The sequence below is a fragment of the Myotis davidii genome, unplaced genomic scaffold (assembly GCF_000327345.1).
Source record: "Myotis davidii unplaced genomic scaffold, ASM32734v1 scaffold259, whole genome shotgun sequence".
Classification (NCBI taxonomy): domain Eukaryota; kingdom Metazoa; phylum Chordata; class Mammalia; order Chiroptera; family Vespertilionidae; genus Myotis; species Myotis davidii.
In genome coordinates this window covers 1,851,434-1,878,496 of record NW_006292687.1, presented here as the reverse complement: position 1 = coordinate 1,878,496, position 27,063 = coordinate 1,851,434, and the positions used below count along the sequence as shown (strand labels likewise).

The 27,063-nt window shown below is 37.4% G+C and overlaps 1 protein-coding gene across 1 annotated transcript in view; it reads right to left on the bottom strand.

The window, feature by feature from the left end:
- RIT2 (Ras-like without CAAX 2) overlaps positions 1 to 27,063 on the bottom strand; it is a 254,256-nt gene that overhangs the window by 196,050 nt on the left and 31,143 nt on the right. The gene's annotated exons all lie outside the window — the stretch shown is intronic.

Sequence of the window (27,063 nt, the reverse complement as noted above, 5' to 3'; positions counted from 1 at the left end):
GGGAGGGAGAGAGAAACATCAATGATGAGAGAGAGAGTCATTGATCAACTGCCTCCTGCATGCCCCACACTGGGGATTGACCCTACAACCCAGGCATTTGTCCTGACAGGAACGGACCATGTATGACCTCCTGGTTCATAGGTCAATGCTCAACCACTGAGCCATGTCAGCTGGGAAAAATAAGGCTCTTGATATAATGGGAATATAAACCAGATGTAGAATCTTCTTGGCTTGTTCTGGTTAAACAGTTGGTATTAGTTATTGATCTTTTTACTAAAGATCTTATACATTTTCTGGGACTTAGCTTCCTCATCTTTAAAACAAAAACATCTCTGAAGTCTGTATTAGTTATTTAGTACTAGAGGCCTGGTGCACGAAATTTGTGCATCTGAGGGAGGGGTCCCCTCAGCCCAGCCTGCACCCTCTCCAATCTGGGACCCCTAGGGGGATATCCAACTGCTGGTTGAGGCCCAGGATCAGGCCTCAGCGAGCAGTCGGACATCCCTCTCATAATCCGGGACCACTGGCTCCTAACTGCTCACCTGCCTGCCTGCCTCTTACTGCCCCCACCCCCTGCTGGCCTGGTCACCCCACGCAGCCTGTTGGGTCATCCATTCGTTGTCTCTCACTAACCCCTCTGCTGGCCTGGTCGCCCCATGCAGCCTGATGTTCAGTTGTTTGTCCCTCACTAACCCCCCTGCTGGCTAACATAGATAGATAGATAGATATATAGATAGATAGATAGATAGATAGATAGATAGATGATAGATAGATGGATAGATAGATAGATAGATTATATGAGTTATTATCTCTAGCTGTTCACAGTTGGAAGTGTTTAAGTCCCTTTTATTTTGTCTAATTCATGTTATTTAGAGCATTTTATTAATTTTCATTACTTTTTTGGTATATCCTCTAAATTCTCCACATTCTTCTTAATATATACATTTATGATACATTTTCAATGTTTCTTTTGTAAAGTTCCCTTGTGTAAAATTTCATTACTAGGAGATAAGGGCATTCTGAAGTAAAGAAACAAACTTGGAAAAAAGTTAGTATATAATAGTTCTCTTCCTTTTAGTGTGTGTGTGTGTGTGTGTGTGTGTGTGAGAGAGAAAGAGAGAGAGGAAAGAGAGAGAGAGAGAGAGAGAGAGAGAGAGAGAGAGAGAGAGAGAGAGAGAGAGAGAGAGAGAGAGAGAGAGAGAGAGAGAGAGAGAGAGAGAGAGAGAGAGAGAGAGAGAGAGAGAGAGAGAGAGACTCTCTCCTTAACCAAACTTGTGTCAGGCTCCTCTAAACCTTCCTCTGAACAAGGTCTTGACTTTAGGTTCTGTGTTCATCTCTGCTTCACCCAGTTTAGCAAGAATAACACTGAGTCAGGTTAGAGTGAATTCCCCACACTAGATATCTCATCACCAGTGGTATCATTCCCCAATCTCCCTTTAGTGTCCTCTGTTTACCTGGCCTACCTTCAGGAAGTATCCTACTAAGTCCAATTAACCAGAATGCCCCTATACCTGTTATTTCCTCTAAGTAATTTCCATCCACTAACCCCCAGCCTGCCTCTTGGCTTTCAATTCCCAGTTGTCCCTGCTGCAGTTGGAACTGAGACCAGTTCTAAACTGAGGTCTCTTTCCCCCATTGCAATAGCTCTTATATAAGTATAATTTGAATGTTTTAATTACTGCCCAGCTGTGATTTTCCTTAACAATGTTAGTAATGATCCACATCTCTGCACCAATGTCATACTACTCGATCAACACATTGAAATTCTTGATAGTCATGGACGCTACCAAGAAGGGTTAGAAAACATTGTGTATAATTATGGGCTAAGTTAATTACCATAAGCTTAGGAAAGCATTTGGAAGGCTGAAGAAGTTTGGAACACACTTAAGGAAAATAAATAAGCACTTTACTAACTGATAAATATATTTTACATTAGACTTCAGAATCACACAGCTAATATCAGAAATAAATGAATCAGTCAAAGATCTACCTGTTATACTTATTTATAAGAACACCTAGCATACATTTAGATGATGACTTTGTGCTTTAATGGAAACCTGCTGCTTATTGTATAATTGAAAAAGCCCTTCTATTCTCAAATCTTCTGATCTACCACTGAGACAAAACCAAAGAAGAGAGAGCCAGCTGAGCCTTGTTCCAGAACTTCAAAGATAATTTTAGAAACATTGATTTGTAAGAGTTTCTTTTGTGTTTTTACAAAGTGGATGCCTGATAGGACATCTCAGGACCATTTCTCTTTCCAGAGATATCATGTAAAACAAACCAGTTTTTAAAAATCTCTCCTAAATATCTATAAAGTTAATGATAAGACATCTGCTAAATATGAGCAGCCTAACTGGAGACTAACTTTTATTCATTTGGTGATGTATAGGCTTACATCCTTGGAATTTTTTTTAAAATAAAGCATTTTTTAAGTTTTGCTGAGCACCTCAAAAAGGTATTACAAAAGGTCATACTTGTTTAACCTTTTTAAGTTATAGCAATCAACAGAGTGGAAATCTATGTATAATTTTATAGATTTAAAAATTAATTCTCTACCTAAGAATATGTCTGAAGTGATCGGTAAGATGACTTAAAAAAATTTTAGGTCAACTTTGTGGCCATCACAAAAAATCTGGAGTAAGAAATAGTGATAGGAGTTTTGTCATGCTCCATGCATGTAAATGCTTTTCTTTATGTCTGTTTGTCTTTCATTGTCTTTATGGATACAGAGAAAGTGCAGAGAGAAACACAAGTAGAGAAGGCATTCATAGGTTAGAAGGTAGTCATAGATTTGAGTCATGTACTGTAATTTTAACAAAACTAATTAGGGATGAAAATAAAGGATATTTGGTGGACTCAGCCTCTGCCTTTTCGATTTCTAAAAGTATTACAGTTAGTGGATGACCCTTGTTAACAAACAGGAATACTATTTACCCCAACAGAAATGAGCATTTACTTAACATTTAAGCTGCAGATAATATCAGGAAGAACTTGATGGATTTTATATCAAAGGCCTTTCTCCTTTATTAGTGGCCATACCCTATGTAAATGTAGTGCTTGCCCAGACCTTATAAAATATTCATTAAATGCATACAATAAATAATGGGCAATTGCATCTTCAATGTTCATGCAAAAGTAGTGTTGAGAGATTACATACACTCATTTTTTAAAGCAAACCCATTTTGATTGAACTCTTCTTTTTCATGCATATGCTTTTTTATTTAAATTTCCATTTCATTATTCAGATATTCTGATAATTTACTATTTCATTGTAAAGTTTAATTTAAACCAACTGCTTCTTGTTTTGCATAATTCAGTATTAAACCATCAAATTTACCTATATGAAAAATTTGACAATATTATACATCACTCTCCTTGGAATGTCAGTGGTATTTGTCCAGGAGCTGAGACTTCAGTCATGAAAAAGGAAAATTATAGATAGAAAGGAGTTATTTTCTACACAATTTTTAAAATGTTAAAATATTGTATAAAATCATACTAATTCATTTTTACACTCCTACCCTCCCCTGTCCCCCAAAAGAAAAAGAAGAACTTTGATATTTAAGGAAAGTATTAAACTGAAGTAATCTGGAGAATATACTCTACAAAGAGATAGAGGTTGGCAAGCGATTGCTTTCCCTTTGGGGCTTGAAGGCCTGTCAGTGGAGTAGGACAGATGCGATGTGAGTGTGGTCACTAAGATTTCGTCCCACTCCTCACTTGGTTTGTGGCGGTACCGTGATGAAATTACTTAAACTCTATGTGGGTTCTGTTGTCTGTAAATCAGGAGGAGGAAGGAAAGACAAAGCTGCACTCAGATTAAGCATTCTGCAACACCTCTTCCTTCCTTCACCTCATTATCCTCAATATCTTCACTAATTCATTATCCAATTAGGATCTGTTATCTCTGTTCTAATTCTCTCTTCTCTTTAGTCCTCCTTTCCTATCCACCCTGGATTTCTGGGAGTTTTTCATAACTTTCCAGCCATGACACTTCCAAAGGAAGAGCTTTGCTGGTGCTGTTCCCACTGCTGGAATGCCCTTCCCCCAGATAACTGCCTCTTTCAGAATATTATTTCCATGTGACCTCCTTTGGGAGGTGTTCTTTCATCACTGAATTGTAATTGAAACCTATTCCTCCTCACTAGCACTCCCCATTCCTGTCATTCACTCATTCATTTATTCTTTCCTTCATCTACTCAAAAGCATTTATTATGTGCCAGATCCTCTTTAGGTGCTTAGAACATGCCAGTGAACAAAATGGACCTCTGCCTCTAGATGCTTACATTCTAGAATATGGTGGGAATTCAAGAGGGAAACTCACACACACACACACACACACACACACACACACACACACTCACATACACACACATAATGGACACATATTTATATACACATGCCTGAGTTGTAGGCTCAATCTCTAGTGTGAGGTGTGCAGGAGGCAGCTGATCAATTATTCTTTCTTATCATTGATGTTTCTGTCTCTCTCTCACCTTCTCCCTCCCTCTCTGAAATCAATAAAAATATATATCTTTTAAAAATAGCAGCTTAGATGGTGAAAACCATCATAAAAAAGTAAGATTATTAAAGAATAATTATTAAAAATAAAGAAATGTTACATTAGGTTGAAGTTGTATGGGGAAAAATAAAAAAATATACTATTTTGAGGCAGAATATGAAAAATAGCATATTTTCCACTATCAAAGAACTTATTCATGTAGTTGTTAAAGGATAATATTGAGTATTATGTTACTATGTATTTTATGCCTCAATGAATATATTTATAAAAATATAACATTTTTATTTAAAACAGTATCATTTAAAATAAGCTGAGAATTATATCCTTCAAATGAGTTTAAATTTAGGATGAAATTTTTAGATATCAACCTTATCATGTGTAAGTTGGTTACCCAATCTTTTGAAATTACTTTAAAGAACAATTTAACACAAATGTTTTTAAAACCATGCATTTCCTGGCTGGCATGGTTCAGTGGTTGAGCATCAAATTATGAACCAGGAGGTCATGGTTTGATTCCCCATGCCTGGGTTGTGGGCTTGATCCCCAGTAGGGGGCATGCAGAAGGCAGCCAGTCAGTGATTCTCATTCATCATTGATGTTTTCATCTCTCTCTCCTTCTCCCTTTCTCTCTCTAAAATCAATAAAAATATATTTTTTAAAAAACCCATGCATTAACTTGATCTGAGTTGTAGATCTATCAAGGAAACAAACTGGTGGGGTCATAGGCCTCGAAAACCAGATACTTTCCATTGTGTTACTTGCTTCTTAGTAATTTCTCTTTCTGAACTAAAAATGTGTGCTCTTCATGAATGAAACATGGACAGTTGCTAAATAATAAATAGCATAGAAAAGTGGGAAATATTTATTCCTTCAATTAATAGAGGAATTAATAAATATAATATTATCTCTTGACTTATAATGTAAACTCAGGTAAAAATATTTGATAATGTGTTTTTTTTTCCCCTACCAGCACTAACATTTATAAACATTTTCTAAGATGCATTGAGTGGAGGAGCAGAAATAGTCTCATGAGAAGTTATAGCCTGCGATATTTAGCAAGGAAGGCTCTTCACCTTGTTGAAAACCTTGAGTAAGATGAAGTGGCCCCCAACCTGAATGCTTCCAAATAGAAATGATAAAATCATTTTCAGTTCAAGGTAATAGGGAGGTACTAAGAATGGTGATAGAATGGGATCTTCATGGGATCTTCGCAAAAACATCCGAAGACCCCTCCTTCATTCTTTTTGCAGCTTTTAGTCCTAAATAGGTTGAACTTTTGTGTAGACTGAAAAAATGCTGAATCTGCAATTAGGTCAAAGTAATCCTAATCTCCACTCTAATGCCACCATCCTTTTTTTCTAAGTAATGCATTTCTAACGTGAATGTGGTTCTACTCTATTTTCTCTCGGGACACTGAAGAATCCAGCAATGGTGATTTGGTGGCTTCTAACTCAAAAGTAAAATTCAACTTATTTATGTCAAATGCATGGGGCTCAGCAGCCCAGGCCAAAGCCAAACCTGTGCCTCCAGGACTTGGATTCTCTCCACCCATTATTTTCCTTGAACAGAAACATCATGTGTAGATATAGGAAGAGGCTGGTTTAAAAAAGGGTTGAGACTTGAGGGCTGAGAGATAGATCAGAAAATGGCGCTGCTTTTTTGGAGGAATGGCGCTAGACCAGGGAGGAGGATGGAAAACGCAATGCTCACAGCTCTCCATTAGTTGAGGGTTTTCTTTCCTCTTTTTCTCCCCATAAACCCTCTGCTAACAGAAAGAAATGATGCTTTCTAGGACATTAAAAATTCTATTCTTCTTCACCGAATGATTTCAAGGATGATTGATGGGACACAAAAAGAAATGAAGGATATTAAAACTCAATATTACCAGTCATTACTTATTTGCTCTTTGTTGACAGTTTATTTTGTACTCAATGAAACAAAGAAGAAAAATAGATATTTTCACCAATAATTTCTCAAGTATTTTATCATTTAGGATAAAATCCACCTCCCTAGGTAAATAAAACACTGTTGATACTCTGCAAACATTTCCTACCGTAGGTAAATATATCTTTTTCTTTATCTCCCCTTTTAGAGTATAATAATTAATGAAGCCAATTACTGGCATCTCATTCATGTGAATGGCTGATGATAACCAGAAAGAGTCCCAAAGTGCTTAATTTTAGAATGTATTTAATTTGCCAGGGAAGTTGTAATAGACATGGATCTTTAGTCTGTATCAGAATTTATATTCTTATTCTTTTCTGAGACAGCTATCCCAAAATATGATACAATATGATTATTCTAAGCTGAACAAATTTGAAAAATGGCTTGTGGGAAGGACTGAATTCTGCAGACTCACCTAAGGCAGGTCAGAAGACCCTCATGTGAGAGCTGCCCTCTCTATGCACCTTGGAAAGGAGCACCTTTATGTTCAAAGAGGGATGCTGAGAGGAATATGAATAATCAGGCCTTACTGAGCACCCTAGCTACTAGTTTACTACCCTTATCTCATATTCTTTTTTCATATCACATCTTCCATGACTTTTCACACTTCATCAAAACTACTATAAAAATAACAAGACTTAACCACATCTTCAGGTCTTCATTTCGTTGTGAAGGTTCCCAAACCAAAAGGCCAGTGAAGGACATGAACAGTGTTCTGCTCCATTAAATCTCTTCTATCCTGTTTGGTATTTCCCATTTAGGGCCTTGTGCCTTGAGTGATTCTGGATTCTTGGATGCTCTAAAATTATTCAACTAAATGTATGGTGAATTGGGGGGAAAATGTTTGAATCTAGAATATACAGCCTGATTAATTGGTTAGGGTTGTGTTCTGTCATTTGTTATTCTAATACAGACTACTAATATAGCAGTCCAGCTCTCTGGAGTGAGTGTAAATTGAATTATAAAGAGATAACTGGAAAACCATCATTGACATACATGATGACAGTAAATGTATTTCCCATTTAGGGCCTTGTGCCTTGAGTGATGACAGTAAATCCTGGCATGTGAAATAATAAAGACAGTCTGTACTTCCCTTTCATAAACAATGGCACAGTATAAGCTACCTGGAATTTGTCCAGGGTTTGATAGAAAGATCATTTAGAAAGAGCTGAGTTATCATAACAGCTGATACTAGCTCATTAAATTAATTCAGACAAATCACAATAATACTTCTAGTTCAATTTTCTTAACTTTAAAACCACAATGGCTGTACTAGATATATTTGTTTATTCTTCTGTACTTTTATTTAACAAGCAATTGCACTGCAGTTAAGTACTGGGACAAAGTTGAAATAGGTAAACTCTATTTTCAAGGATCTCACAGTTGAGTGATGAAAACTAAATGTTATGATAGTTAATCATGAGTATTTTTCCAAGAAGGCAATCCCGATCCTTGAATAGTAAAAGTACGTTAATAATGCCCATGGGGTTGGAGGCAGTGGAGACTTCCAGGCAAAGGTAACAGCATGCTCCCAAGTTGCACAGGCTCAGGCAACATACTACATTTGGGAATTTCTACTAATCCAGTGTAGGTGGAGAGCAGGGTGTGGAAGGCCCAAAGGATGGATGAAGAGAAAGGCCAAGGTCATATTACCAATGGCCCATTTTGCATTCTAAACATTTAAAATTTTCTCATGGATAATCATGAAAGGATTTTTTAGAGGGAAGTGATATATTCAGAACTTCACTTAAAAAAAATCCACTGGCAGAAATGAAGCAATAGACATGAAGTGGCATTACTGCATGCAAAGATACCTGGTAGGAAACTACTGTGGGAAGGCTAGGCATGAAGCAACAAAGGCTTCACATAAGACTCCAGCAGCAGGGGTTTGAAGGGACAAATAGAATTGCTAAATACTATAGAAAGAGAATTTGTTTGAATGATAGACCGATTAAACATACCTGGAAGAGTTATTTTTCTGGATGAATGGGGCAGTGCCCTTTGCTGAGAAACAGTAAGCGGAATAGGTTGGAAAATCTAATGCATTTCCATATAGGATAAGTCCAGTTTAAGGTTCCTGTGGGCATCCATTCAAAAATTGGACATATGGGTCTAGAAATCAGGAGAATCCCTTATTTGTCTTTTAAACAAATATTATAACTCAATTTACAAAAAAAAAATAATTAAGAAAAACACTTTAGTGTTAACTGTGTGCTAAGCATTAGTGTAAATCTGAATAATTGAACAAATGAATATCATTTAATTATTTGCTATATAGATTATTCTTTCTTTGAAGTAGCTCATTAACTCCGAAGGAACATAAGCTTTGTTGTCTAATAATTAAACCACAACATAGTAAATCAGAAATCCTCAAGGAAATTATCAATTTTTGTATCATATGTTAGGATACCCTTTAATTACCTTTTTCCAGATGAAATTTGTATGTTTTCAAGCTACCGTTTCCTTTAGCTTCCTCTGTTTTCCACTCCCTATCTTTTTGTGTGGTATTTTAGATTACTCCAAGACTGCTCACATCCTGTGTGACACAGAGACAGAAAGACTTCCCAGGGCTCTACCAAAGTTTTATAAGCCAAATATTGCCAGACAGTAAGCCTTCTGGACAATGACACTCTTCTCCCATGAAATTTATCTTCAGCTTTTTCTCCTTTTACTGCCATTGCCATTTTGTGCAACAATGGCTAATAAATAACAATCAAGTTCTTTTTCCTTCTCATAATGTCAAACTTTAATTACTGCATTAACTTTTATTACATATGTAATATAAAAAAGTTAAATAGTACCATTGATAGATGTGAAAAATATGCAAACCTAAATCATTAAAAAATATGGGTGCTCTAAGAAATTTAATCAAGATTATGTAAAAGAATAAAGAGCCATGTATGGGAATGATTTATTACTTGAACTTATTTGTTTCTATTATAATATCCATCATGATTCATATGTTGTAAAAATCTAATTTGAAAACAGATAATACTATTTCCTAACTCTAACTTCCTGAATCTTTCATGGAATTTATCCTATAATCACCCACATAAGACTCTACTTTCCATTGCTTATAGGATTAATTCCAATTCCATATACTTTGATGCTCAAAAATTCTTCCTACTCTGTTAGAATGAATTTTGGAGTTCATAAAACTGAACCCCAGTGGTGATCTCCATTTCAACCTATCCCTTCCCACAACTTTGAGGCCTCAGCCCTGTCTCTTACTTGCTTGTTTCCTTCTCTGCCAACCCTGAACAACACTTAGCTCAGTTTTTCTTCTCTGAGAACTTCCCTAATCCTTCCAATCTTTAGTAATTTTAATTCCCTTCAGAACTTATTTTCTGTCTCCCTTCTCACTTTCTTCACATACATATATCTGTGTGTCCCTAAGTCTGTGGAGAAGAGGGTAGATAAAGTGGCCAGAGTGAGCAGAAGTTAACAGTTATATATTGCCTACCAGTTCCAGGCACAGCACATGTTTTCTCAAATCTCAGTACTACTTTTAGATAGATATTATTATTGTGGATGATTAAATAAGACATAGAGAGGTTTTACTAGTAATTCCTTGTCAACATCCCCCACCCCCAGAGCTTTCAATGGGGAGCTGGACTTGAATCCATTGCTGCCTGATTTGTCCTCCTCCTTGGACCCATGGCCACAGGACAGTGGGAGGGGCTTCAAAATCAGGTGCTGGGGTTTACCTTGAAGTGCTGCTCCTCATTAGCTGTGTGGACTCTTTATTAAACATGCTTTAATTTCTCTGCTCAAGATTTCACACGCCTTATTACAGGTGGGGTTCTTAGTGTTAGAGCAAGAACCCCAAGCCATGGTACACTTATTCTCACTTTATAAATAAGAAAACGGAAGCACGGAAGCACAGGGAGTTTAGGGAACTTGCCCAAGGTCCTAAGAGGCAACTGGACTCCACTTCCTGACTGCCTAAACCTGCACTCTGAGTCAATATGCTGATCACTATGCCTCTATGAGAATCTACCAGAACCTCTTAAGCAGTGAAGTTTCCTTATGTATAAAATAAATATAGGATTGATTTGAGGATTAAATAGGATTATAAGGAAACACTAAGCATAATGACTTGCACATAGCAGTAACTAGATAAGTAATGTTTGTTATTATTTTCATTATTAGACTGTACTGTCTGGAGGGCTGGGGGCAGGAATTAGATATTTTTATCTCACTGAAAAGTGGCTCTGTGCACATAATTACTGCTTCATAAATACTTTTTTATTTCATTATTTTATATGTGGTTGTTTTGAAAGATGGTGAGGAGAGAAAAAAAGACAGGGTGTTGTCAAATATTAGCAAGTAGCTATGTCTAGAATTTATAATAATAAAAACATAATATGCAAATCAACCCAACAGCAGAACAGCATAATGACCATCCGGATAACCTTCCGGACCAAGCCGTGGCTGTGAGGGCCTACTCTTGCACGAATTTTGTGCATCGGGTCTCTACTTAAATTATATTAGGTTTAAACCACAGAAAATAATGGAGTCTTGTTTTATGCTACCAGATGAAATCAGAGATCCTTGTGGGAGAAATTTCCTCCTTGGATCTTATATGCATTTAATAGCAGACACCATCAATATAATCTACCTCAGATTCTGAGTACTTGCTTTACTGGTATTTGCCTATAACACAGCAATCTAAATGTATTATGGAGTCTGTTGGATCATCTTCTATCATTCCTCCCTTTAGTACACTGATATCCATATGCGACCGCAGCAGAACACCTGTGGCATACATTGGGTTTGTGAAACTCTTTGACTAGTTGTAATTCTATACCAGGAAAAGCTGTGGAGTTAGTCTTTTGTTGAAAGTTAGTTTTCCTTTGTCCCCAGCTCCAATCTGCCTCTAAATATGTGTGTGTGACTGCAAAGATAACAAGATAACAAGATTAGAGTATGCAGCTGGGTCAGCATTCAAATGCCCCTCTCTTAATATATGGAAGACCTGAATGGGGGCTGGATGAAGACATCACCCATCTGAGGACACAAAGAATTTCAGGATGAGTTCCAATGGTGTCCCTTTGAGGCAATTTATAAATGTGTTACAAATAACATTAGGAAGAGTGCTGTATCTCAGAAAGAGGACTAATGTCTAATTCCTGGAAGCTAACTCGATAATGTCAAGCAACATGTTTTTAAAAAGGATATAATAAATAAAAGTGGTCTATATGGAATCAAGAGCGTTAATTGAAAAGTAATTACATGCCAGGTTTAATTCAGCAATGATGAAGGAGATATAAATGATATCTGAAAAATTAGTATTTTAGTCATCAAAAGTCAGATTCTGAATAAAAAATTTTCCACAGCCTTCTTTAATTCCTTATCCCTGGTTCCATGTTCTAAAACTTGCCCGCTTTCCTATTCTATTTGCTGGTACCTTGATAATTGAAAGTTTTCTTGGAATAGCAGAAAAGAAGTTTCTGGTCATTTGAAAAAGAATAACTCTCTTTGTAATTGGCCCTTCTGCTTCTTAAATTATTCTTTCTACACAGACAATTTGATTAGGGTAAATTAGTTTCAGGATTTATTATTCCCATGGTGCACTCATAAAAGTTTGTGTCTGAATCTGAAAAGCAAAGATCTTGAACCTGTCGAGATGGCCCCATGGTGATATTTATAGCTTTCAGCCAGTGCTCACCCCTCCACACTTGTGAAATCAGCCAGGGGCTGATATATTGTTATTTTGAAAAGTTCTTCAGTTGATTCTGATGGGGCATTTGCTATGACTTCTGAAATACAATAATGCCATGTTTAAGAGAGAAGGGCAGCCTGATCAATTAAGGATCGCTTCTCAATTGCTTACATGAGTAAATTCAAAAATAAAGAGACATATTCTTCCTACAAAAAAAAAAAAAAAAAAAGCTGTGCAAGCAGCATCATTCCTTCTGTCCTCCCCACTGAGCCACATCCATGCCCATGTCCCCTGCGAGAGCTTGATGGATGCCTGGTGAGGAAAACAATGGACTAGGACACACAGATGGAAATTATAGTGGTGGGTGCTTGACAACTCTGCCTCAGAGACTAGACCGAAAGGAGATTAAGGAGATTAGTTTTTCCACTTTAAGTGTATCTCCCTTTAAGCCAGAAGAGGGTGCCCCTGGGTCCTCCCAGTTGTTTGGGTCCTCCAGAAAGTAATAAAATGATTACATCAGATAGAATTATCCTTATCCACAACTGGGAAGATGCACGCTACATTGTTTTTGTAGCTCCTTTAGTAGAAGCGATGTAATGTAGGATGAAGCACAAAGTGAATGTCCAGTTCTCATATTGAATAAGTGACATTGTCTAGTACCAGGGGCAGCACTACAGGGCAGGGTAAGAGGTCTTTTTCACATGTTGTTGGGCTATGAGGGAAGAATTTGCATTAAGAGGAGCATAAAAGTTCACAGGCAAACTATGGGTCTACTAAACGAGGATATGAGTACAGAGAAGTAAGATAAGGGAGCCCCGGGCAGGCAGATTCTCCAGATACCAGCTAACAGATCTTAAAGTTTATAGATCAGCAAAACAACCTAAAAATTAGGATTCAGTCAAAATGGATTCCGTACTTATAGCCCTCGGCTGATCTCTGAATTTTGTTGGTTTCCTTGGTGTGTATGGGTAATCTAGTGGAGGTAAATGTTTATTTAGAGACAGAGTCTAAGCTTGGTTGCAAAACAGAGAATTAAATGAGGACATGTAAACAACAGGCTTATATCTGTTCACAGTGGACACTCAATAACTCACTGTTATTATTACACATGGAGAAGCCTAAACCTATCAGGAGTTTCTCGCACGGTGATATATTTAATGGTACAAATAAGTGTTTATACTTTATAATTTAATGGTAAGGACAAAAGCTACTGAAAGATGACTCAAGCTCTCTGTAAAGCTCAGCCTTCACCATGAAACCCATCAATATCACAGCACACTAACTCTGAACACCAACAAAAGCAATATTCCTCCCAAGACTGTAGAGACACTGTCATCAAAGTTAATAAACATTTATGATGAAAGATTATTGGGAAGCTTCCCAGATCTGTGTCCTCCCAGGGCAATATGTACTTACAGGAACTGTGCTTTAAAGGTATCTCCATCACCCATCATCTTTTGGGTTGAGAAATGACCAATAGGGGACAGTGTAAGTGGTGGCACTTATGAAACAAGAAGTCGCACTTGACAGACATTTTATTACTCTTGAAACATATTGAAGAAATAAATCATGAGAGTAATAAAGAATTTAGATTTTGAAACCCCAGTCTTGGGAACCCAAACTCAATAGAGACGAGGAAGATGGATTCTATGCACAGAACACATCCGGATTGCTCTGGGCATCAGTAAGGACCTCAGCAATCATGGGTCCCCTAGGCGTTGCCAGGAGGAATGACAGGGACAATAGATTTTGACTGTTACGATCTTTGAGTCACCTTTAGCAAACAAAGGTACCTCCCTGTTTCATTATTTTTACCTTCTGATACCTGAAATGTCCAAAATAACTTTTATTTCATTATAGTCATGAAGTGTTGCTTTCGAATTGTCTGAGTGTTGAAAGAAAAATTCCTTATTCGTGTTTTTATGATGGAGGGTGTATAAATGCAGGGTGCCAGTAGAGACTTTCTGGATGTGATACATTGTTACCTATTTATTAAGGCAGGTAGGATTGCTAACAAAATGAAATGCTTATTCATATTTATTGTATCTAGATTTTTTTGCCTCCTCTTGTTCCCCAATATATTGTTCTAATCATCACATCTTTTTGCTGCCCGCTTTTATACCACGATCTAACTTATTGTTTGAGTTAAATCACACCAGGCTCTAGCCTTCTGCTTTCCCAATGTGAAGCACTATATATAAAATGAGTTACTGCAAATAAGACAAGGCCAGTGCCATAAACCTGTCAACCTCATCTCCAGGATTTCCCTTCCAAATAGCACCACACATGTTCTTGATATTACTTCACATTGAAAAAGGACAAGCCTCTATTAAAGTGAGGCATTTATGAATCTCGTGTTGTAACACATTCTCCATAATGTAAAGGAGTTGGGAGCATTTAGCATGGATCATTTTGAAATGGCTTTGGTGGGGAGTCATCCTGTGTGTGCATTAAACTGGCATTCGCTATTTAGTTCGTGTGAAAAACAGAAGGCATTTCAGTTTGGGTTTAAGATTTGGTGATAGCAATCCTCCGTTTTCCACAATCCACCAAGAACATCAAACAACCAGAGAGCAGCAGATGTTGATATTTTCTCTAGCCATGGAGCCCGCCCAAAGGATTGACACTTCGTTTTTGTGTACCATCTAAAGCAGAGCCAGATGCAGCAAATGGCTTCAGCCAAGAAATTAGAATTAAATCAGAAGCCAAATATCCTTAGGAGGATTTGGGTGTGTTCTGCCTGGGGAACACAAAATACAATATTGGACTTTCTGAGTTGGTATGAGAAGGGGACCCATACAATGAACAAACAAAGCTAACTGGAAGCACAGCAGGACGATTTTATTTTTAGTATGGCATTGAGAGTTTATTATACCTAAATCAAAGTGGCAATTATGCTGAGAAAACAAATGAAGTGGGTAGTGATTTAGGAGTCAAGTACTTTGCTGACATGCTAGAGGATTTAGAATCACAAACCTGGTTGTAATTGTGTTGATAGTAATGTTGAAAATTTTTTTTCTCTATGTATTTTAGATAATAATTACTTGAATGTATGTGACAGAAAATTTACCTTTGCACGTACAGAAGGAAGAGTCAAAGAAGTGTCCAACACGAGAGGCCCCACTGTGAATCATCAGGCTCAGAAATTAAGCTTCCATATTACCTGGCTACTCGAAGAGTGGCCCAGCTTTGGATTCATCCTGTTAGAAATGCAGACACTAAGGCTCCACCCAGACTGACTGGATTAGAATTGCATTTTAACAAGATTTCTGAGTGATTTATATGCACTTAAAGTTTGAGAGGCACTATTCAATAACACTAAAAAAGATTTGCTGCAACCATGTTTGTGTACATGAGTGTACAGGACACATACACAAGAATCACACTATCCTTGAAAATCATAGTTTATAAAAAATGCTTTTCCATGTTCAACACCTTGCAGCCAATGACTATTACTGTTTCCTGTCTCTGCTACTCAGAAACCAATTGCCCCCCACCTTCAACATGACAGCTCATCCCTCCTAGACTCCCTCCAAGGGAAAGATTCCACAGGGACCACAGGCTGGAGGAATGTGTGGGAATAAAGTGTTTTCTCTATATTTTTTCCAATGAGGGATGCTATGACACCTTTCTTGAGATAAGAGGAATTGCAGCCTTAACCAGTTTGGCTCAGTGGATAGAGAGCTGGCCTGCAGACTGAAGAGTCCCAGGTTCAATTCCAGTCAAGGGCATGTACCTTGGTTGTGGGCACATCCCCAGTAGGGGGTGTGCAGGAGGCAGCTGATCGATGTGTCTAACTCTCTATCCCTCTTCCTTCCTCTCTGTAAAAATCAACAAAATATATTTTTTAAAAAAAATAACAGGAATTGCAAAGATTTACTGAGCCCCTACATGTGCAAACTCCCCTTGCAAGGGTTAAATATGCATCATCTCATTTATCCTCCTAAGGACACTATGGTGCAGGTATGCTTATGCCCCTGATTTACAGATGTCCATAGCAAGTTTCAAAAACTTTGATTACCTAAGGTCAAACAGGTAGCACATGGAAGTGTGAGGGTTTATTCATATAACCACTAGGTTATTCTTATTTGGGGTAAAGTCGCCCAGTTATAGGGACCTGTCACTAATTCAAGCTTGAGCACTATTAGGATTTAATAGTGATTATTATAGACAAGATATATATCATACTTTGGGCTAAGAGAGCATCACTGGGTTAGAAATAGGACCTCAACAGAAGTAGGAGAGCCCACTGTCCTCTCAGCTTATCCAAATCAATCCGATTTTTGCACTTATATGACGTTCTCTTAAACAGATGGCCAGCTATTCCAACCCCTTTTGAACATCTGTGAAAACTCATTGGACTCAAATAATTTTGACTACTTACTAACTTTGTTCTATTACCATGCAATTTTTTCAGCTATTCTATGAGCTTCTTGTAGGGGTGGACACCACATAGACCTTTGTCTTTTATCCCAGAGAGTAGATGGCGTTGTGCCCTGACTTTAGCTTTTAACATGCTTAAGGATCAATTGACTAGCAGGCTCTGGGCAAACTTTGATACTGAGGGGTTCCATGATGTCGGTCCAGGGATTTAAATATTTATGTCAAGTGGTAGGTAAGCCACAGGAGCCCCTCCTGAGAGGCTAAGGGGCTATCTCAGAGATGCTCCAGGGAGTTTGCGTCAGAGACAGGACTAACCCAAGGTCTTCATTCCTTTTGTTAACTGAACTTTATCCATGGAAATATAGAATGTTATGACAGTAACTGGGAGGGAAACATCAGGAGGTACATTTTAGAGGGCAATAGTCTTAGGGTAGAGAATACTTTAGAGAGAATAGCATCCAACTCTCTTAATCTGAAATCAGGATTTGCAAAGAGTGAGTGAATTGCCCAAGTTAGCACCACAAAACTCAGACTAGAATCAAGTCTGATACCCTGATACCCATCTGATATTATCCCCCCACCTGATGCTATATCCATAGTCCAGCACATTTACCATTTTACTGAGTGGTTGAACTTCTCCGTCAGAGAGGAGTCTGAATGCCACTAATCTCTTTTAATGAGGCACTTGATTCCAATCCTCATGATATAGTGATGCTAATGCCAGAATAATCAGCAGATAAAATCGTGCCTGTAGTTGAGTGCCCAAGTGATTGGCAATAGGATCAGCAGATGCTTTGAGAGAAGTGGTGACCCCTCAGTATTATTCCAGAGAATATTCGGTATAGCTTCCACGGACAGAGCTAGATCCAATCACTCGATTGATGCCAAGGACACTAACTCCATGGAGAAAAGGATGAGTAAATGCGTGAGCTTTATAAATATGATCATATATTAATTGGATGAAATGCACCCAAGGCATTCAGCAGAAAATAAGCAAGTGAACTAAAAACAAATGGTCACAGAATGTCTCTGTGTATTTATAGTAGGAAAAGAAGCCTGTGAGTTTTAGATTGGCAATCAAAATCTGTCCTTATTTGGCTCTGTCCTACATATAAAGCAAGCATCCCACACCACTGCAACATGAGGAAAGCATAATTAATCCCCACATGACCTTAAAGGAGTGTGGTAAAAAACAGACGCCAAAGATTTTTTTTAATAATTATAGCAACTAAATATTTGATTATAGCATACTCTATAGCAAGTGCTTCCCACACACTCATTTAAATTATTATAGCATCCCTGTGACCAAGATATTATAATCCTCACTTTATGTAGGAAAAAACTGAAGCTCAAAGATACCATAAATAGCAAACATCACATAGTTGATAAGTGATTGAGACAGAATTTGATCTCAAGTTTACTGGATTCCAAAATCGGCCCTTTCAACCATTCTATAAAGGTTTATTTCCTGGCTCTCTCAGGCATTTTTTTTTATTATTTTTTCATAATGATAACTTTGCAACTCTAGTAATTAGATTCATGAGAGAAAATAGCCCACAAAATAGGCTACTGTCTCTCAATCCTTTGAAACTATCAAGCTGTTTTTGTTCCATATATAAATTTATTCACAAAAAAATCAGGATCTTCTTGTCCATGACAGAAAAATAATAAGCATGGGAGACCTGACTCTTGTCAGAGTGCTGTATCCTACAGGGAAGGCAATGTGTTTTAATGATTTATATATAGCTGTTCAGATACTGGGAACATGGATGGATAAAAATTATTAAAGAATTGTAGTTATATTATTTATTACTATTAAAATTTATTTTGCTGCATGATGTATTGTGGAATCCCCCACACTATTCCTTCAAGAAATTTGAGAGTAAACATATATATTGGCTTCAACATATAGAAGAGGAAATACCTAAAGATAGCTCTGTCCTAATTATAAATAAATATATCACCTTCCCTTCTCCCTATGTTCTACATGACTATGTATATCCTATGATATAGTCTACAATCCTCAGTGGTTGAAGAGATTGTGCTGAGCCTTTTATTTGTAGTTTATAACATGGGAATTATGAATCCTAATATTTTATTGCAAATAAATATTGAATTATAACATTTAGTATGCATTTTCAAAGTGTGTACATAGCCCTAGAAACTTGTAAAAAGCCACCCACGGTTCCCATGAGGACCATTAAATTAATGGGCTCCATAACATCAAGATCATTAGCTATCTTCTTCAACGGAATAGACTTTCTAGAATAGCACTGGAAAAAGTTAATACATTTTTGAGAAATATTCATCTTCTTTGACAGACTGGAATGACTACATGCTTAAATATGGGCTAGTGAAGCTGTATCCATTGGGTGCATGAAAAGAAAAATCCAGCCAAAACCGGTTTGGCTCAGTGGATAGAGCATCGGCCTGCGGACTGAGGGGTCCCAGGTTTGATTCCGGTCAAGGGCATGTACCTGGGTTGCGGGCACATCCCCAGTGGGAGATGTGCAGGAGGCAGCTGATCGATGTTTCTCTCTCATCGATGTTTCTAACTCTCTATCTCTCTCCCTTCCTCTCTGTAGAAAATCAATAAAATATATTTAAAAAAAAAAAAAAAAGAAAAGGAAAATCCAATTCTGACATGCCTGTTTTGGGATTCAGATTGGCATATAAAGCCACGAGTAGACAAAGACATCCTAAGGCAAATATGATGTAGATAACTTGGAGACTGTGTGGCAGCCAAGATAAATGGACTTTATTAAGAATAACTTAAAAACTTGTAGTTATTTTTTAAAGGGAAATACTTGTAACATGCTGAAGCTACGGGCATATTAAAGAGATAGCACTGGCAGCAGCTACATATATTTTTAAAGTAAAAACAAGAGCAAGAAGGTTAAATCATAGAAGGTCAGATTTAAGTCAAACCTGGAACATCCCTTTCTTTAAAAAATTTCAGTAAGTCCTACTAGTAGATTTGAGTAAAAAGAAAGATAATATATTTTATAAATTTTTATAAATTTTAGGATGGAATAATCATACTGTACAATCTCTCAGGGGAAGAGACTGGTTTTAAATAAGTCACCATACATGTGTTTGGAACTTTTATTCCCAACCAGGCATCAAAAGCACAAAGTTTATTCCCTCAGCCTGTCCAGACCAATCCTGATGGACTTTCTTGGCTCCATTGGTGACCCTTGGGGTTGAAGAAGTAGCCAACTTCTTTTGGTTTATAAGCAGGGAACAAAAACACAAGACCCTGCATTATAGAGAACATGGCAATTGTGTAAGAAATGATGTGGGGATATCAGTAACTCTAAGCACATTTGATAAAGTCATTTAATTTCCTTCCTTTTTAAAAATTGATTTAAGCTTTGTTGGAGAAATTTTACGACCACTTCTTTAGAAATATGTCCCAATCAGGGATCCAAACCAAAGTCTTTAAGTTCAATTTCACTCCTAATTTTTTTCAATGTTTTATAGTGTGGTTTGTCTGGCAATATTAAGGTAAAACGGTAAAATTTTCAAGTGACAGCTTAGAAAATTACAAATAATGAGGACTAAAACAGCTTTTATCAAAATCAAGAATTAGAGACTTCTTTCGATTTGTTGCGGAACAGGCAGCCTGGCGCGTTGTGTTAAAAATAAAAAGTGAGCCATGAGAATGATGATGGAAATGTCTATTAAGAACCTGCAAGAGCTGGGAGTTGCTATTGGTGAAAATCACAGGGCGGAGTGAGGCCTCACCCAGGTACCAAGTCCTCAAAACAAAATTCCAATGTCTTACAATGGAAAGCATCTTAATAAGACTTCAACTACTTACTTACAGATGAAAAAAATACCATGTCCAGAGAAGTGAAGAGATTTGATTAGAGACACACAAGCTAAGCAATGGTAGTGCTGGAAGCAGACACAGGATTTCACAACTTCCCAAACATTCAAGCAACAGACTTTTCTGTTAGATTAATGGACGGATACCCAAAAAGATGGTCCTAAATTTCAGAAATGAGTGATATTCAATCTTGAATTTTGTAGAAGGGAGTAGATTAAAGCAGAGGTAATGCTGGCAGCTTCCCAACTCCAGAAATCTCAACTCAACATTAGGTCATATAGCAGAATACATAATAAACTAATAAAAACATTTGCTAAGCATTGGTTTCAAGTTAGAGTAATGCATGGCCTTTTCAGAAGAGAGTTAAGTGCATTTATTATTGGTGAATAGCTTATTCCCCTGACTGCAGTAGCTTGAAGTAATGTACATTTTAGAGGTGACAAATCTCTTTTTACATCCTATTACTAAGCAATGCACATTTCACTCAGGAAAACATGGGAATTAAATAAAGAGATGCAATTTCAGACAGAACACAGTACTTGAGATCAGTAGATACCAGGCAGGTCTCCATAAAACATTTAAAGAACACTAGAGCAGTGTGATTTCCAGAGACATTTTTCTTCTGGTATCATGTGATGTATTTTAATGCAGAAATGCTTTTTACAATAAATTTCTGAAAGAACAATAAGGACCCTTTAAAAAATCACAATCAAAGAATCTAATTCTAATGCTCACTGAGGTAACTGGCTACATGTCACTGTAACTACAACTTAACCAACATTTTCCCATTCTATAATCCTCACAATAAAAATTCAAATAGAATTATTTTATTGTGAGTTAGGAGGTTCTACTGAGTTTCTTCATCTTGGGCTCTGCCGTGCCCTACTCTCACCTTTGCTGAGCATGTATAGTAAATCACAGGATGGAAACATCTATCATCTTAAATAGACATCTTTCTGCTTTTGCTGTATTTCTCTGTGCTTTTTTTGAGTTAATTTGAGTCAGTATAAGTTTCTGGGCTGCAGAGGAAGCATCTTCAATCATGTGTATGTACACAGATACTTTAACAGCAATTAAAGTGGTTTATCATCTTTAGTCACTTGAGTGAATAATACTCCTATCCCTGCCCACCCACCATGCCGGGAGCCAGTCCATCCTTGCTGTTTCAAAGGACCTGGCATATATGGCATACTGTTCTTAATATATTTGCTCACCTTCTTGGCACTATGTGTTTTAACCAAGGTCACCTCTCCGAGAAAGGTTGTTTCCCAGGTAGAGATTTTCCCCTGAAGTTAGGGAGGGAATAAAACCCCTTCACTAAGTGGACAGACCCCGCCTACAGGAATTGGCTGGAGATCCTAGACAGAACTTGGCTGGAGATGCTGGCTACAGAACCTGGCTGAAGACCCTAGCAAGAGAACATGGCCAGAGAACCTGGCGACTGAACCTGGCTGGAGAACCTAGCGAGAGAACATGGCTACAGAACCTGGCTGGAGAACCTGGAGAGTGTGGCTGGAAAACCTAGCAAGAGAACATGGACACAGAACTTGACTGGAGATTGTGGCTAGAGATACTGGCAAGGCTGCTGATCAACTGAACGCTGTCTCCGTGTCATTCCTTCTTCGCCGACTCCGTCCACACCGTTGGGGACCCCTGGACCTGCTGGGGTTGGACCCCAGCACCACCACACCTTTTGATAAAAATGTGGAAGATATGAGACAGGTACACTTTCATGCTATTAGGAATTTTATGGTCAGTAACAGAAGAGGGATAAAGAAAATAGAACTAGGTGACTTCAAGTTACGACAATGATGGAAGGTTTATAGAGACTGTAGCATTTGAGTGAGGAAATAAACAATAAATAAAATTCAGAAAGGCAGAAATGGCAGGTGGAAAATCTTTGAAATATGTAGATTATGGCTAATCCAAAATATGGAGTTGAGATAGAAAAAACAACAACATGGTGAGTGGATGTTTAGTGCGTAGCATTTATGTTTAGAGTGTAAAATTATGTTCAAATCAATTGAGCACTTTAATTATAAGACAATGGATTTTAATTTATACTCATACTTCTCAAATTTAAGACCTTGTGGGTCTCCAATAAAATATGTCAATTGTGTCATGGACATAGGTTCCGGCTGAATTAAAAACTGAGGGTAGCTATCTAAGTGATCACTTGGTGCATCATTGTTATGAAAAGGTATGCACACAAACTGAAACCAAGTGGCAAGTCTAGGTTAGAAAGTGGCTGTTATGAATGATCCAGAATATGCTTATATTGACTTATGAATTGCTATTTAAATACATTCAAAATTACAGATGAAAAATTCATACCCTGATAGCAAGGATCTATAAACTCCAGTTTAAGAGGCACTGTCTCCTAGTCATGTAGTGCTGTTAGAGTTTAAAGGAACAATAAACTTGACACTTTAGAAGAAATATTTTACATAATTTAACCTTAAGAGACACTGGGGAACTTTGGAAATATCTTGTTCATTAAATGATTCTATTAACTAACACTTAGCTAAGCCCCTACATTCCACCTAAGTGCTAGGTATCAAAGAAACAAACATGAATACATGGTTCTGACATAAAGAAGCTCATGGTCCAGTAGAGGGGAAAGTCCTCCTGATGTATAAAAATGATAAATATGGCGATGCAATGGTAGAGAGATTGATAAAGGTGTGCAATTTAACCCAGCTTGGAGGCCAGAGGAGACTCAATGATTAGGCCACGTGTTAAACAGTAAATTGGAACTGTGTTTAAGTTTGATCATGCGTGTATATAGGGAGGGGCAGGGGTGGAGCTTTTAAAGAAAAGAGAACAGCATGAATAAATGTTCCTTTGATGTTGCTAACATGAAAAGTTTGCAGCAAGGATGTTAGGAAATGAAACTGGAAAGGTAGGCAGCAGCTAGATCCTGTTATTATAGTAATTTGGTGTTAAGGAACCGGCTTTATCTTTAAGTCATAGAGACCTCTTGGAGCATAAGAAGCAAAGAATGACATATTGACTTGGTATTTTAGTAAGATAACTCTGAGGAAGAGAAGAACAGAGAGGGCAGATAGAAAATTATTATAATATTACTCAAGTGATGATGTGTCCCTGGGCTGGAACACTGGTTACAGCATTAGATAACAGAAGGATAAAAACTATAATCATGACTCCAGGTGGGTCATGATTGAAAGGCAGACATCAAGGATAAACTGATTTTCCAGCTTGGGGATAGCTATCAATTGAGAATGATAAGCGAAAACAGGGAAGTGAAAATGATGACATTGGTTTTTGACCTGTTGAGAGTATAGGGCCTGTGGGATATTCAGTTACAGATTCTCTGAGCAGATGGATACATCGATCTGAAACTTGGGAAAATGCTATGACCTAACAATACAGTTTCATAATTCAATAACTTAATAGTTGAATAGTTTGATGACTATGTTTAAGATGGGTACAAAGATACAACTTTTTAAGCAATTATAGGAGGTCGGGTTCTTTGCAAAGTCATTTAAATAAATTATTTCTTATAAGTCTTACAACAAATCTATTGAGCAGGTTACTTGTTAAATCCCCATTTTGCAGATGAGTACATTGAGGACTGATCAAGAAGTGAATCAGCCCCAGGCCACACAGTTAGCTACGGTTGGTACTCAGACTGAAGCTCAGGACATCTGACTCTGGGGAATCTACCTGTAACCACTAGACTACATGGCTTCTCTGGGGAAATGTGTAGTGAAAGAAGCTGTGGACAATGGCTGAACCCCAGCGAACACCAGTATGTCGTGCCTCATATTTATTATTTTATTAAAAGGTGAGCCCATGAGTGAGACAGGGATCAGAGATATTCATGGAGAACCAGACTGCATAGTAACATGCTGGTCATAAGACTGAAGAAGAAAATGGCAATCAATATAACCATGTTTGAGAAGCCAGTAACAATTTTCATTTTCTTCGATAGTGAAGAGAAGACACTTCTCAAAGCAGCTTCTGTAGTATTTTGGAATAATAAGGAACATGACAACTGGTAAGGTAGTAATTGATTGAGATGATGACCAGTTTTCAAAGTTCAGAAAGAAGAGGAAGAGAAAAATTCAGGGAGGGACACTGTACTTGATTTGTCTGTCTTTGTGGTTATGTGGCTTCTGAACTTCCCTAAATTCAGCTTGTTCTAAACAATCCTTAGTATTATTTCTGTTAACTTGGAAATACAACCAGTTATCACCACCTCTTTAATTCCAACTGGATTAGACTTGTCTCTATCATCTAAGCAATCTCCCTGCTTTGGTCCTTGTCCACCTACAGCACATTCTTCATAAGGTAATCAGAGTGATAATTGGAAAATTTAAATCATATCACATACTTACTCAAAACCCTTCAATGTCTTCTTAATACATTAACATGAAATCTAAAATCGTACCAAGGTCTTCATGCTCCCCCTGGCCTGGCTCCTGCTGCTGCCATGACCTTATACTTCAATGGTACCTCCTTTGGAGTATTCTTTCCTCAAATATTCACACAGATCTCCCCCTTCATTTCTTTTTGGTCTCTGCACAGATGTCACCTCCTCAGAAAGGACATACTTGAACACAATAAGATAATTATTTCCCATCCTTCTCACCCCCTTTTCCCCTGTATTGTTTTTATCAGAGCATATCTCATTACCTTATGTATAGCTCTTCTATAATATAAATTTCAGAAGTCCCTGTAGCTAGAACAAAGCCTTGTGAAGAGTGTGTTAAATTCATTGCTAAGTAGAGGAAAGAATGTTTATAACAATTTTGCACATTGCTGGAAAATAAGGAGGGCACCGGCTTCCTTTAGAAATTTTCTTCACCTGGTAAATAGTTTTATACGGCCCTATCTCAGAAGGCATATCGCCACACTGGCAAATAGACAATATGAGATACCTGGGATTGATAATCAATGAATTATCACCCCTTCAACAGGATCTGAAACTTAAGATTGCAGAGAAAAGCTATAAGCAACATCTCTCTTTCTTCACATAGACATATTTCAGGAGACAAAACCTGCTTATAGTCCTCTAAATCCTTTGTTTATAGCAATGCAGAAGGTAATTATAAAGGTGATGATTTTGGTCCAACTCATTAAAACTACAGTGTCTGAGTGCCAATGGCTGTGCTAGATACCAACGAAGTGCTGTAGTGAAAGGGAAATGAGTGGCTGACTGGAAAATCACATTTGTCCTCAGGTCACACTGGGTGGCTATTTAACCAGAACAGACAGAGCAGGGGTTAAGAAAAGCAGCTTTTATCGATCCCCTTATTGATATGAAAACATGATTTTCCTGTTTACCACAGTGTTCATTAAGTGCATCAGCTATTATGTAGTGAATTTCTCCAACACAATGAATATATTCAGTTGAAAATTACCAAAGCATCCCTTTTACAGAATGATAATGCCTGCGAGAAATACAGCAGTAATCCAGCCAGTTAAATGCCTGCCCATACATTCGGGTTATCACTATAACAGTCCACTTGCTTCCTGCAATTCCAAGCCAGTTTTATATTCATCAGCTTATTTCCTCTGTACAACCAGTTCTATTACTCCTTCAACCCTGAAAGGAACTGGTAATTAACCTTTTCTTGTCACACTTGCATGAAATGTACCTATGAAACGATTTAGCATAGCAATGAGCAAGAATACTAGCTTTTCTTGTGGTTTTTATTACTTCACAGAAAAATGTTTACTGTTACCGAGAATTCTCTGGGTTTCTTCTTCTGAATGACAGAGATCATGCATTCTGTGAAGAATTTGAATTTCCTATCTAAAGGTTTTGTTTGATTGGCTAAGTTCCTCTGAAATGTGGAATTAAATATCTTTAAAGTTCTTAAAGATCCTCTTTTTTCAAGCTGCCTGGCAGTTAACCTTAATTTTCTTTGATAACTCTGAATTATTAGAGTTTCATGTTTTTATTTTAACTCTAACTTGTATTACTATCCCTGGTGAGGCCAAAATAAATGCAACCAGACAGCAGGTTCTCAATTTGAATGGGACAAGAAGAGAACATCTTTATTTTCGGGTAACCTCTATTGACAATTGGCATTTCCTTCTATCATGAATATAGTCAACCAACTGGAGTACTGTTAATTGTATCAGTGACTTTGTGACCAATAGAAATGACAGTTATTTGCTATTTACCTGCAAGTTATGCCACTATCTCAAGATGTAGCTGATGATTATTGCAACTTAGAAATGATAATAGTTATTTCCCTTCCCATTGATTTTATTTAATGTTATTAGATAAGCATTTACATTCACATATTATATTTATTAGTACTATGATAAATACATTTCAATGTAATTGGTTTCCTTTGTGACTTCATGTCCTTCATTTTCTGTGTGTCAAAGGCACCTACAACTTAAAACCTACAGGAACAGTTGGGATAGCCTGTCCCTTTTCTGTTCACACAAACTTAGTCTCCCTTTGAAATCAGTCTCTGGCCAAATAAATTGAGTTTTCAGAATCTTCCTTCACACTCTAAAGACTCTAATTGTTGGAATTTTTATTCCTGAGCAGTTCACCAAGAAATTTCCAGAGTCGTAATTTATCCTCTAAATCTTTTTCCAGATCAATCTGCTCCTACGATTGTTGGCAGAGTTGAAAATTCAGCCAGCTGTTTAGGCCAAAGAGTTCTTCAGAGCATTTTACGGCTATGCAGAATTGTCTAAAAGAAATAAAGACTCACTCTTAAAGAC